The sequence below is a fragment of the Aptenodytes forsteri genome, unplaced genomic scaffold (assembly GCF_000699145.1).
Source record: "Aptenodytes forsteri isolate BGI_AS27 unplaced genomic scaffold, ASM69914v1 Scaffold15, whole genome shotgun sequence".
Classification (NCBI taxonomy): domain Eukaryota; kingdom Metazoa; phylum Chordata; class Aves; order Sphenisciformes; family Spheniscidae; genus Aptenodytes; species Aptenodytes forsteri.
In genome coordinates, this window is record NW_008795129.1 from 4,912,837 (window position 1) to 4,927,234 (window position 14,398).

The following is a 14,398-nucleotide window of genomic DNA, read 5'->3' on the forward strand; positions in this document are numbered from 1 at the left end:
GGCATTGGTGCAGGAGTGACTTGTGAGGGTCTCACAGGTGGTTCTCGGCTGCCTTGGCCCACTGGCTGAGTTCTGTGGGGCTCTGGCTGTGGAAAGGGGACATGGTCAAACAGTGTCATGAGCCTTCAACAGGGTCCCAGCCATCCATGCGCCCTGAAGGTCGGAGCTAGTCACTGAGAAGCAGCAGGTCTGCAACCGATCTCCTGCTGGCGTTGCATGGCGGCGTTCCAAAGTTACTCCAGGGCAAACAAGGTGAACTGAATTCATGCTTTCCTTCCTCCTCTTTGCCACCAGCCCGGAGTAAACCTATCAGCCCCTTTTGTCTCCCACACTTCAGTCTGTTCTCTCTGTAATGGAAACTATACTTATGAGTGTGTTCGTAGACCATTGAGTGATGCAAGCTAAGCAGACCTGCTAAAGGGTTAATTATACTCTTGACCAGCCAAAGAGAAGGGGGTGCTATTTGTAACCCTGCTTTTGGGCTAAGTTTCCATGCCTTCTGTACAAGTAGGAGGGGACAAAGAAGAGAAATGGCTTGTACCGACCTGACCAGACAGGCACCTCCAAGAATGGTCAGCCCTTGCCCAGGACTGTGTGTCCTGGGGGCAGAGGGGGGTGTGTGTGTTGGGGACCGGGAGAGGAGAAAGGGCTGACGGCACCAGAGAATGAATGAATTCTGCTGCTTGTACTGAGAATTCACTGCTCTCCCTTGTAGTGAAAACTCTATGATCTTGTGACTAACCACTTTCCCCTTTCACTGTTTTTGATTTATATCCCATTACTTCGCCTGTTTGTGCCTTGCAGACATGAATTTTTTCCCTGACATCTCCTATGCAGCAGCCACGTCAAAACCTTTGATAAAATAATAGTGGTAAGACGTTTGCATGGCTGTTTTTATGTTTCCAGGGATATAGACATCAATTAAAACTCTTCATACAATCTGATCCGTCGTTATTAAAGGCATTAATACTGGCACGCCTCTCAGATTAGGGGCTGCTCACCGGGCGATGGAGGAAAGCAGGGAACATTGTCCGCATGCGTCCCCTTTCTGCTCAGCTCCCACGGGGACCTCGCTCGGAGGACAACCAGCACGGGCTACCGAGGGCACCAGTGGCTGTACCAAACTGATTGGGGGTGGTACAGGGCAAAGGCATCCCATGCACCAGCAAAGCATGGCACTGCCCTCCCAACACCTCTCATAGCACCACACAACCTTGAATAACATATACCAGCTCTGCCACTGACCCCCTCCCAGACAAAAGATGCCTGAGTTGCTTGAATACGTGACCCGAGGGATGTCCAGAGAGGGCAGCTGAGATTGCAGCCACGGGGTGCTTGGTGCTGAGCATTCACTTAAGGAAAGGCGACCTTCAACAGTATAGGTAAAATGGAGAAGGAGAGTTGAGGTATAGAGAGAATGTGTGATTTTCCCGTGGCAACTCATGTAGTGTTTCCTCATCAAAGATGTCCACGTGTTATCAAATACAAGAAGCATCTCTTAACCAGGAGGAAACTGAGGCTGCGTAGGTTATATGTCAAATCTGCCAGAGCAAGTACCTAACTGAAGGAAAAAATGGGCACTGCAGCGGTCAGCCTGTGAAAAATGTCAGTATCATCACCCAGGGTTTCACTTGATGAGGCAAACCAGAGGGTCTGAATTATAGCTTCCCGCAGTCCTGCCCAGACCCACGTGTGCCCAGCTTTTCTCATTCAACACAGCCCAAAGCAATTCCTGCTGGAGCTGGAAAGAGGTGGTGTCCCCATCTAACCTCCTCACAATTCCTCTCATGGGGGAAAATCTGAATTTGCAGTGAACGGTTTTGGAGGCAGGGCCTTTCCCATTTCCCTCCAGCATCTCCACCACCCAGAACCCGTGTTCCCTCCTGTTGGCACTGTATGATGCGGCCAAAGGCTCCTTTTGGTGATGATGCCTTCCCCAGGGCTGTTAGAGGACTCGACAACTGGAGTGAAATTACTATCTCTTCTAGGAAATCTTCCCTCCATGAGGTTTTCCAAATCTTCATTCAGTATAGCAACGAGATGCAGGAAATCCTGCTTAATGCGTGGCGGTTTACAGGCTACTGCTGTCTCTGCTGTATTTACATGATTATTTTTTTTCTCTCTCTTTTTTTTCATCTCTTCCTTTCCCTCCTTGCCCAGCAGGAAGGAAAAACTGGTCCTTCTGCTTGGCATCTCCCATGAGAAAAGACAGTCAATACGCCCAGATAATGGCCACAGAATAACCCCTGATCTCTCCCAGTCACACCAGCCACCCCCCCTCTGTGCTCCCGAGGGCCAGGCAAAAGTCTCTCCCAGTCACACCAGCCACCCCCACTCTGTGCTCCCGAGGGCCAGGCAAAAGTGGTCAAGAGATGGTGGAAGAAAGGTGGGGACAATATCTTGGGAGACAACCCCCTCCAGCAGCGACAATCCCTCCACACAGGTGCAAATGCTTTGAGATACACCAGGGCTCAGCGACAGCGCGGAACCTGGGAGGCGATGGCTTTTCTTCCATCCTGACTGTGGGGCACGGGAGGGTACCAGCCCAGCAGGCACTTTCTTGATGGCTCACCAAGCAGGATAAAGATGGGGAAAACTCCCTGGAGTATTGCCTCCCCCAGTTTTGCCCTGGGATGGGAAAAATGTCGGTGGGAGGACAAACTCCCCTTCCTCATCCGAAGGGAACTTAGGCAACTGCCTGCGTGCCAGGCACCTCCGCACGTCCCAGCACGGCCACCCCTTGCCCCACCGGTTTGTGCTGTGGGCCTGCAGCTGAGGCAGGCAGTGCCAAGGAAAATCACCCCCCAACACGAGAGCAGGGGGGCGGCGGGGGGAGCAAGGTGCGTGCGCATCCTCCATTTTGGTGTCTCTTTTTAAGCACTGGCTTTCCATTGCCCCAGGGGAGCCGGGGGAAAGCGTGTGTCTCTCAGGCACACAGCAGCCCTGACTGGGTAGCGGTGCAGAACGTAAAGTGTTGTCTATTAGGTAGGAGACTGGTTAATACAAAGAGTTGTTGGTAATAACAATGTCCTTTCAGCAGTGACAGAGACAAAGTACCTGCATGTGGCGTGTACCACTGCGTGCAGCGAGTGATGGTCACAGGGAAGCTTTGGAGATCATTTGAATTTCACATCCAGGGAGAGTCGGCCTATCATTAAAAAACCCTAATTTCAGTGTCAGGTGGAGTTCCAGGTAATCGATCATGGTGTCAGCTGGCACAGGCTCTCCCTGCCTCCTTGCCTTGCCTCCAAGTCAGCCTTGTTTTTTTCCAATTAAACTTGTTGCTGGGATCCAGAGGGAAGTGCGGGAGTGCAGGAAAGGCAGACCACACGGCCCCCCTCATTACCGGTGAGGTGGGGGCTGATGGGGCCAGGAAGGTGGCACTGATGGCTGGTGTGGGATGAGTGTGGTTAGGGGGTAAGGAAGGGGATGCTGAGAAAATGGTCTTTGCTGCAGCAAGGTGCAGAAGGGACTTGCGGGGGGGGGATCTCAAAACATCATTGCATCTTGGGGAAGGCATTGCATGAGACTCTCCATGTGTCACTGATGCTGCCAAGCCCCACCAGCCAGTTTTGCCGCCTCCCACATCCTCTCTGCCCCCATCAGTCCTTCAAACCCCGTGCCCCGTGGGTCTCACCCTGCACTCACAGCCCTTGGCCTCTTCATCTCACACCTTTCCTCCCCTGTCCCCACACAGGCATCTCCCACATCCCCAGCCCCTCTCAGCCCCCACCATCCAGCTCTCCAGGGTCCACCTCTTGCTCTCCAGAGTCAGATTCCCTTTAATGGGTAGCATAAGGATCCAGGCTCCTCTCTACAGCATCAGTTACCAGGGCAACATTTTTGGCAAGAGAATTTTTTGGTTACAAAACGACCTTCCTCTTCCCCCAAAGGTCAAATCTGCATGAAGAATTGCCATCAATAGAAACATACTCTGTTTTCCATCATATTTCACCCCAGTTTTAAAACTCATATCTGTAACCAAAGTTGAGTGAAGAGGCTTCGTACAGGGGGAGAAAAATATTTCCAAAATAATGCCAGTAAATGTGCTTCAGAAAACTGAAGGAATCTGTTAGAAAAAGAGCTTCTAATTCCTATACACGTCCTGCAGGAAATCCCGTTGCAATCCTACAACATAGAAATGCTATTGAAATTAAAACACTTCTACATTTGCTCAATGCTTTGACTAGCTCTGCTTGGCGCTGTGACTATTTTGTAGCTAAGGTTTAGGAGCAGTAATACAGCCTCCCTTTACTGCTGCTTTTACCTACAGATCAGAAATATCAGCCCTAAACAAGACCAGGACTCCGTGTCCCATGTACCAAGTGAAAGACAGCCTTTGACCCCAAAAAGCTGAAAACAAACAGGGCCAGACCTATCATCCTATCTGAGAGGCAGGGCACAGACTCACACAGAGAATTAGATGCCTCGTTTCATGCAGGACTGAGGTCCATAACCCTAACAGGATGGTTCAGAAGAAAAGGCCTGCAGTAGGGGTAAGAGATGAAAAGCATGGGATTTTGGGGCAGGATTGCCCTGGTGGACCTCCTGTGCTCAGGGCTTTCATGCTCAAGTGATTTCTAAAGCCACAGCAAAGCAGAGGGAGGTGGCTCTGAAGGTCAGTGTGGGGTGAGCCAGGTCTCACAGCCAGAGATCACCAGGGGCTGGCTGAATGGGTCATTCAGGGTTGAGCAGTGGGGTTTGCAGTGTGGATGGTCAGCAGATATGAGTTGGAGGGAAAACATAAAATTGACCTTGACTGCCGGTGCAGGCACAGCTGGAGAGCAAGCCTTGAGGAAGTAGTAGGTGGAACGGTGCAGGCAAGCAGCTAGATTGGCTGTCTCTGTGGTGCAAGGACGCTGCCCATCTCTGCTGAACCCCCTCTGACTTGTCCGGGCATCCACATGACAGGGAAAGGTCAAACTGGTCTAACTGCAGCATTGCAGAAATGCGATCTTTGTTTCCAAGAGAGAAACTGGGCAGCGGGAAAGACATTGCTGTAACGCTTAACCATAAAGCTGGGCAGGGAGCCCAAACACAGAAAGTTGAGGTTAGCACCATTCACTCTTGGATCAAAGGTCATTGTGGATCGGGAACATCCAGCCAAGACTGGAAATCTCTCATGCATAGTAAATTGGCCATTCCATTTATGCCAGTGCTGCAGAGGGGCAGCGCACCCAGAGCCGGTGGTGATTTTGGAGAGTTTGCTAAGCTGTAGCTGTGTGTTGTACAAGAACCTGGTGAAAAGTCCTGCCTTCCCTCTTCCTGACACGGATCTGTGCTGGGCACAGGGCCAGCTGTGAGCAGCAGAGACCTTGCTGGTGCTCTTCACAGCTGGGTACATGGACAGGGCTTTCCTCCCAGCCACCCGGTCCTCCCAGGACTTGGGAGCACTCTTGATCTTGAGGGGTATTGGTTAGGAACAGGTCTCCTGCAGCTGACAGTTTTGCCTAGATGGTGACAGTTGCTGTAGTGACCGTGTCAAGACACTTGTCATTTCTCAGCCTGGTTAGCCAGACGCTATTTATAACCCAGTTGATTGCAGAAGGCATTCAGTGCTGGGTCTGGGCTCTCTGCACTGGATCCCTAGTAAGTGGTCTGGACTGACCTGTCACAATGCTCTGCAAGCATAAAGACTACTATTCGTTTTTGCAAGATTCCAAGACAAAGAGGCGTGAGGAAGAGCATGGCTCAGTTCCTATCTATGAGGTATATTAGTCACTTCTTGCCATTTCTGAGCTTGCTGATCTGCAGTTGGAGAAGTTCATTTCTCATCTGGCTGTGGGGTAGAGGGAGTCCTGGCCCGAACTTGGCCAGGTAAGTGTGACAGTCCCAGGCCTGCTCCTCTCTGAGATTTGATCCTGGCTTGCCAGAACAATTGGCGGCTGCTGCAGCTCTGCAGGGGGCTGGAGGCCACTTGGATCCCACATGATGCCCAGAGGAGAGGAGAAACCAATTGTCTTTGTTTCAAGGACACTAAGCAAAGCATAAAGAAACTGTGCAAATTGAATGGGAGGCATTAGGATATATCTTTGGACAGAGCACAGGTTTCATCAGCAGTCGTATGGACTAAGATTGATACATCTGACTTCTCCTTCTCCCGTCTCCCTCTGCCCCTCAGGCAGCTCTTCTGGCTGCCAGCTGAAGGGAAGGTACCATCCCCGATCCCTCACAGAAGAGCTGGCAATGGCTGTGGCTTCTTGAGGTTACCTCTGCAATGCAGGTCCCTGAAGGATAAACCTCAGTGCCCAGACTGAGGCGTCTTGCTTTGTGCCCTCAGAGGAGGGCAGGCTTGGAGCTGTGGCGGTGCTCTGTTCTCCAGCCGGGTACATACCAAGGTGTAAAACCGTGCTCATCTCCCCACTGGTGCGTGGATACCTGAGATCACAGACAGATACAAAACAGGCTCAAGGATTGGGGACTGGAAGGGGGGGACACTCATGGTCTGAGGTTGGTTTGCAGCTCAGATGGTGATTCTCTGTGTGATCTGGGGTGAAGCACCTCATCTGTGGGCTTTGGTTCCCTCTCCTCTTCACCAGGGGTATGGCCCACCAATTTAATTTGCCTGCATGGTCTCTTTGGTGCTGGGAATGGCCCTCCCTGTGGCCTTGCGCAGGATCCCAGTTCAGCCCATTCACACCAACAGGAGCTGCTGCAGTGGAAGTAGCAATGCTGGAATGTGTGATAATGCATAATGGGGGAAGGTGAGGCCGGAGCTGACAATCTCACCTCCTAAGCTTACGGTAACAGTGACAAATCTCTCATCGTTGTTCCTTCCTTGCCTGGCACTTTTGCTTCTCTTTAAATGGAGTTTATCATGGTGCAATGGGCTTTTTTCCAAGTTAATGTCTGTCAGCTCCAATTTGTTCAAACGACCTTCGTAGGCTCAGGGGAATTTTAAAAATAAATAAAGAAAGGCCTGCTGGAGTGCTTAGGGAGGGCTTCACCTGACAGCCAATGATAGAGACACCTCAGAGCCTGCGAGCACTGCGTCCTCCCAGGACCAAGCCAGGGGAAATGGGCTGATTAGGGAAAAGGCTCTGGGGCCCCAGGGATGTCCGCTTGATGGAAGAGAAGACAGGGCTGAGTGACAGACACGGGGCTGCTGCTGGCAGGGAAGGGGAAGGGAAGCATGCAGTACTCAGTTCCTTGAACCTTTCTCTGAGTTCCATCTCCCTCACAGCAGGCAGCGCACTGGATTGTGGGTTCATGCGATAGCCCCCAAAGAACCCACAAAGGGTACAGTCCAGATGCTCTTGTCTTTGCTTCTCTCTCAGAAGATGCTTCTCCAATAATCTCTTCTGAGAAGCTCTCTTGCTGTTGATTGAACCCAGAAATCAGGTCCCCTTGGCTGGGCTGGTTGGGCTGAGGCTGGTCCTGGGGAATGGCAGACTTCACTCTCTGCCTTTGCGGGCAGCTGGATGCAGCCCTCTGTCTCAGCTTTGCCTTCTGGAAAGGCTAAGGTCATTTTGCCAGAATTTACCCCAGCAAGCTAGGTGGGAATGTGCATGGACTTGAGTGTTCAGGAACAGTGAGGGGGGAAAATACCTGTGGAAAAAATCAGGACAGTAGAAAATTGGGATGGAGGCTGGGACTGAGGAAAAAAGTCAACACTTCACTTGAACGAGGCTAAAGACACGAGAGAACAAGGAAGGAAAGAGTGAGAACGTCAGAGAAATACAGTCTAAAGCCAACATCCTGGCTCCAGCTAGTGTGGACAGACTTTGCAGGGCTGTCCAACCTTCCCGAGCCAGCAAGAAGCACACCAAAATCTGTTTGGCCAAGAGCCACAGGAGACCTGAAAGGATGGGAGCTCTGGGAGCATTTCACAGGTATGCCCCAACTGGAGCTGGGCTGAAATTGCAGCAGGGGCCCAAGAAGATCCAGTTAAATCGGTTCCTGCTGGCTTCTTCATTCCCATTGCTGGTGGTGCAGCATTAGCCAGCAGTCCTTTGCACGCACAGGCTCACAGCCAGATGCATGGTATAGCCGTGACTCGAAAGTCCTGCTCAAAATACTTGAAGGCACACAATGGCCATCCCTGGCTTAGCAAGAGGAACTTGGAGGTTTAGTTTCTCTTCCTAGCTCTGACACTGTCACGGTATGGAAACTCAGGCAAGTCAATGTGCCTTTGTTTATTTTCCCCCAGTACATTTGTACAGTGCTCAGCATAACAGGGGCCTTTGTTCTGAGTGGTGCAGGGAGGCAAACGGTAATAATAATCATAGTGATAACAGTAGTGATAATATGGGCTGAGTTGTTTGGGATTCTTCTTCTAAACACTTCTACACCCAGTCCCCATGAAGAAAAAGAAAGTGGTCATTCAGAGTATCACAATGAAAGAACAGATAGGGTCAACTGAGATTTAAATTAGTGAGACCTGCTTATTGGATTTTGTTCTTATCCTGCACACCTGAGCCCTTTCCCAGCCTGTGCTGGCAGTGCTTACAGCAGCCCTCCCCACTCAACCTTCATTCGTTTCTGATCCTGGCCTTTCCCTGTTGCGTGTGGGCTGTAAAGCAGGCTACAGAAACCACAGGGCCATCAAGAACTATTGAACATCCATCAGCTGACATTTGGGCATGAACAAGGCATATGATGCCTAAAGATCCCTTCGGCACAGTAAACAATACTCCACGAGGCCAGAGTTCAATGACAATCAAGGCTTAGAATTAGCGCTCTGCCTTCCGGCAGAGTGGCAGCAAAGACCCCGGTCCTTGCACGCTGTCCCCCATCCGGCCTTCTCTCCAGACCTCCCCTGAGTCAGCAGAGCTTTGCACGGCCCTAAGGACCTTGGCTCCAGCCCAGATATGGAGGATCCAGCCCAGATCTGGACCCCAGTGTTCACAAGAATTTGGGGGGGTTTCTTTTGTTTTAGGTAGGGCCATCGGAATACAAGACATTATTATTATTATTATTTTCTTCTTGACGCCCCTTAATTTTGAGCTAGGCAAGGAACACACCTCACCTGTTATCTCACACATACACACAAACTTGTACACCCCTAGGAGGGAGGCAAATAGTGGTATGGTATTTGTAGAGCCAGGAACAGGGCAGTGGAAGTGGGCATCAGCACCCTGCATTCAGATCCTCCTGGTCCCAGATATGAGCCATAAACTGGGCCAAAATGAGGGACTCATTGCAGTAGTGTTTTGCTGACCCATGGCAGAGGATAAGCCAAGGCGGGAGTCTGCTACATCAGCGAGGCCCTGCATTCAAACCAGCCCCGTTACAAGGCACAGCCTCCCACTGCAGTCTGAGACGGTGGCTCTTCTCCTGCCATGTGATGCTCTGTATGACCCAGCACCTGGGACTGGGCATACTCAGAGCAAAGAGACTTGGGGGGCTCAGTAGTTCTCTCCCTAACATGAATATATTGGTTTAATGTCTGGACTGTACAGCTTGTGTGGTAGCATGGGGTTTTTACTTAGTACATTCCTGCTTTACCGGAATTGCAGCTTTAGGGCCAAAATCTGAACATACTTGCAATGACAGCACATCACAGAATCACAGAATCATAGAATCATTTAGGTTGGAAAAGACCTTTAGGATCATCAAGTCCAACCGTAAACCTAACACTGCCGAGTCCACCACTAAACCCTGTCCCTAAGAGCAAAGAGACTTGGGGGGCTCAGTAGTTCTCTCCCTAACATGAATATATTGGTTTAATGTCTGGACTGTACAGCTTGTGTGGTAGCATGGGGTTTTTACTTAGTACATTCCTGCTTTACCGGAATTGCAGCTTTAGGGCCAAAATCTGAACATACTTGCAATGACAGCACATCACAGAATCACAGAATCATAGAATCATTTAGGTTGGAAAAGACCTTTAGGATCATCAAGTCCAACCGTAAACCTAACACTGCCGAGTCCACCACTAAACCATGTCCCTAATTACAAATATGCCAGCATATTTAATGTCTCCTATTCTCTGTTTGCAACCCTAGGTGCATTTTTGGAGTGTAAATGAAAGGTTGATTTTGCTTCAGACCTTCCATCGTTGACGGTATGACTATCAAGGGATTTGTAGATGAGTCCTTAGAACTGAGCTTTGACACTATCAACTTTCACAACGTAAAAAAAAAAAAAGAAAGAAAAAAGAAAAAAAAAAGAAAAAAGGGAAAAAAAGAAAAAAGAAGTATTGCCCTGATGAGTAGTTAAAGAGGAGAACTGAACATAAACGCATACAGCGATGTCTGCCTGAGTCTGCGGGCAGCCTGGACCATAGCTGAGAAAGGCACAAGCTGCCTACACCCATCTCGGTACGTCAGCTCTGAAACCTAATGCTGACACTTTAGAAAGAACTACTCAAATGGCTTTCCTAGCTGCAAATTTTTGCAGATGCCTGCAACTCTTTTAATTAGCCCCAAGTCCCAGGTCATTTTCTGTTTCTCTCAAGAAGGCAAAACATTCAACTGTCTTTTCTTCAACAGCCGAACCAACCCTGTATCTTTCATGTTACAGACATTTATGTTGCATTCAGAATGAGGCACCATCTCAAAGCATAGGAACAGCACAGAATAAAGACTTTACCATCAATTTCAATAAGTTTAGGAATATTGGAATGATTCTATTGTTCATGATTCTCCTCAGTTCACCTCTCCTGGTATATAGATCATGCTGCAGTCCTGCCTGTGTGCCTCCTTTTCCGTAGCAGCTGGGATTACACCACAGCACAACTCATCTCGAACTCAGTACTGCAGCAGTTCGATCAGGACTGAAGGCTGCAGTCTCACCAGGGGGAGGCACTGTGGACTGGAGACAGGAGGGAGGATGCTACTGGAGATGTCCTGGTGACCTTTGGCATGGCTTTTAGCTTTGAAACACTAGGACTCATAATGGGTTTGTGGTTTTTTTTAAAAACTATTAAGAACAGAGTTTAAAGCTGAAAGGATTGTGAAAGTCGCTGAGTGCCTTGGTGTCATGTTCCCAGGTTCCCACTTTCCTTTGTGTTCTGGTAACACAAATGAAATAAGATCAACCTGAGTCTGCAGACAGCCTGAGAAAATTCCCCATCATGAGTGTGCTTACTGCCTGAAGAGGCACGTCCACCTCCACCCTCACCTTTCTTAAGTGCCCCATCCATCCCTGTGTCTCACTGGATTCAGCCATGTCTACCTCTGTCCCATACAAATCCATCTGGAGGGCTGTTCCCATCCACACCTGTCTGTCCATCCATCCATCCATCCATCCATCCATCCATCCATCCATCCATCCTTTCCTAGTTGTCTAGCTGCCTGTGAGAACTGACCCTCCAGAGTATTTAATCAGTAGAGCAAGGATAGCAGCAAAATCCTCTTGAACCAGGTGGACTATCTCTGAGAGGATGCTCCTCTCCCAGGCAGCAGTTGGGGGGACATTTGTGTTGACCCACAGTCCTCCTCTCCCACTCCCCCATTTGAAAGGGACAGCTCTGCAATGATGAGAAAGGGGCCAGCAGGCAGCACCCCGCAGCAGGGCCAGGAGTACACAGCAAGGGAAACCTCTGTGCCAAGGGTTTTCTCCCTTTGTGCTTGCTCCTGGGGAGCCTATCTGGCAGAGCAAAGTCCGCTGCCCTCCCTCCCGCCACCCTCCCTTTCCCCACCAGCAGCCCCCAGCCCGACGGAGAGACCAGGCTGGATGGAGAGCCTTTCTCTCCAGCGTGCCGCACTATGACAGATGATTGACTCGAAACAATATCTAAGGCGATCAGGATAAAGTACCGACCATTTCAAGGCTCAGCAGAATTCAAATTCTAATTAGACTTCTCACCACATTCCAAATAAAAATTGTTCCCCTGATATCCTTTTTGCCTATCAGGTGTCTCTCCCTGATCGCTGGAACAAAACGCATAAAGAAAGTGATTAAAGCCATAACAAAGGCATAAAATTGAAATTATCGCTGGTATCACATCTGGGAGCAGAGTGTGTCACCACACTGCCCCCCTCCCCTCGGAGCGCTCCTTCCCCAAATAGACACACACACACGTCCCCCTATAGTTCTCGCCTCGAACGTGAGTGACGGGCTGGGGGAGAGGGGGCGGTGGGGATGGGAGAAGGTCTTGTTCCAGGTTGGAAGTTATCCGTTCCCATGGTCTGGGATGGCATCTCAGCCCACACCCCCTGGCCCCACCACCTCCAGCCCGGGGCTGGGCTGGAGTTGCAGTGGGTGTAAATTGCCCCATGGACTCCGGTGCTGCTTTACATCAGTGGAGGATCTGGCCCATGGCATCTGCAAATGCAACACATGCAGATGCCTGAAGCATACACACCCAGGGAGAGGAAAACACATAAGCACAGAGGCCTGCTCGCTGCCAGGCGCTCTCTAATGAGAGCACAGACAAACCCTTCTCTGGGGCATACACCCCCCTGCACACACACACGCACACACATGCACACACAGAGCCGAGCCTCTGGTGCACTGCACACATCCCAGAAGATTCCTCCTCCCTGCTGATGCCTGTGGTACAGCCAGAAAAACCATCACACACACACACACAAATGCGGACTCCACACAAAACACGTGTAAGCCTGTGATCTGTTCGCTACACACAGACACAGAGGGTTACAAATCAGCATCCAGTCAAAGAACCCCCCATGTGTTCCCCCCAAACATGCGTAAAACATACATATACACTCCAAACTTGAGCACAGCAATCCATGCAAACCGAATATTGCACACGCTAATTCCTACTCCATGTGCCCCCCCATGCACCTGCAGTCCCAGCACATGCATGTACACAGGCTACATATAGGCCTCATGCAGCTTCTTGCTATTTCATTTTTTTTTATGTCATCCATTTGCAACATATCTATATATAAACGTCAATTCACACACAGGTGTGTGTATATATATACGTATCAAATATATATCTCTCAATATTTCACATCCCCCCTGTAATCGTCTGATGGTCACCGACACGTGGACCTTACACACACACACACACACGTGCATGCGCACACACATGCACATTCGCACTCAGTGCACCGGTCACTCTGTGAGCACAACCCTCTGTGATCCAGGCGCGAGCTCATTCAGACAGGCTGAAAACACATGCACCCTGTTAGGCAGGGAGGGGACAGCCTGGTCCCTCTCCCTCCTTTTGCACGGATGCAGTGCCGTAGGCTCCAACAACCCCACTCCTGATTTACACCGGCGTGGGGGAGCAGGCTGCCCCTCAGCCAGGCTGGCACCCAGGACTGCTGGAGGGACATTTATGGCAGCGGGTGCCCGGCCGTGGCGGTGGACACCCAGTGCCAGGGCTGCCCTTTCCTCCTCCTGGATCCTTGCCCTGCCGGCTCAGCTCAGGATGCCCTCACGAATGGCCCATTTCATTTTTCAGCTGCATGAGGGGCCACTCCAGAAGAGAGTTAAAAAGAGAGAGAGAGTGAGGGAGAAAAAGAAAGGGACTAAAGCGATATAAAATTAAAAGGTAAAAAGCAGGAACGCAAATGGGAGAGAGCTCTTTCAGCTTTCACATTATTAATGACTCTTCAAAAAATCGGCGAGTTTTCCAATCTTCTCCGAGAAGCGCTTGAAGGAGCTCACAGATGAAACTGACCTTCAAAATGTTCTTTGGTCTTTAGTTAAGAAATTCGCTCGCCATTATGGCATCATTAGGGAAACAAGGATAAAATTACTCCATGGTTAATGACCTATAGTATCTCCCCACCAAAATTTGTTTCAGATCTAATAAAACTGTGCTTAACACACTCGGATGAGTTATGAGGACTGTTCTGCAGGGTATTAAAATGTGGAAAATAGATTTTCCGAAGCTGGGGGGACTGGACTTTTCGAATCAGATAGCAGAATGGAATTTTCTGGGCAATAAATTCTTCCATGTCTCAATTTCATCTCGCTCTCGCTCTCTCTCTCTCCCTCTCTCTCTCTCTCTCTCTCATGCTCTCTCCCTGAAATGCTAAAGCAACATGGAAATCTTTAAAGTGCAGAAGCTTATATAAACTTTACCCCCCAACCCCCAAAATAGGGCCCCTACCCTTTAATGCTTTTTTTTGTCTTCCATCTGGGAAGAAGGCATAATCCCTCCGTCAGGAGAGATCCACGGAGCCGATTCAGCTGCGAGGCCTTTTTGTGTTGCAGCGTTGCGGTTTGGACTTTGCATGAGCCCAGCAGGCTGCCAGCATCCCCGCGTGGGCACCGGCGTGCCAGCGGGGAACGGGAGCGGGAGGGAGACGACGCGGGGCTGCCCGGGGGGTGCGTGGGGGATCCCTCCTGCCTGCCCCACGCGCCAGCCTGAGGCCTTGGTGGGAGCACGCAGGGGACCGCTGCTGGGCACTTTGTCCTCGGCTCTGATGTGACAGGGCACCCACAGCTCACGTCTTCCTGAAAAGACACTATCTGGCGCCTATAGAGTGGTACATACGGGGACACGCTTGCATACGCGTGTTGGTCCCAAGGT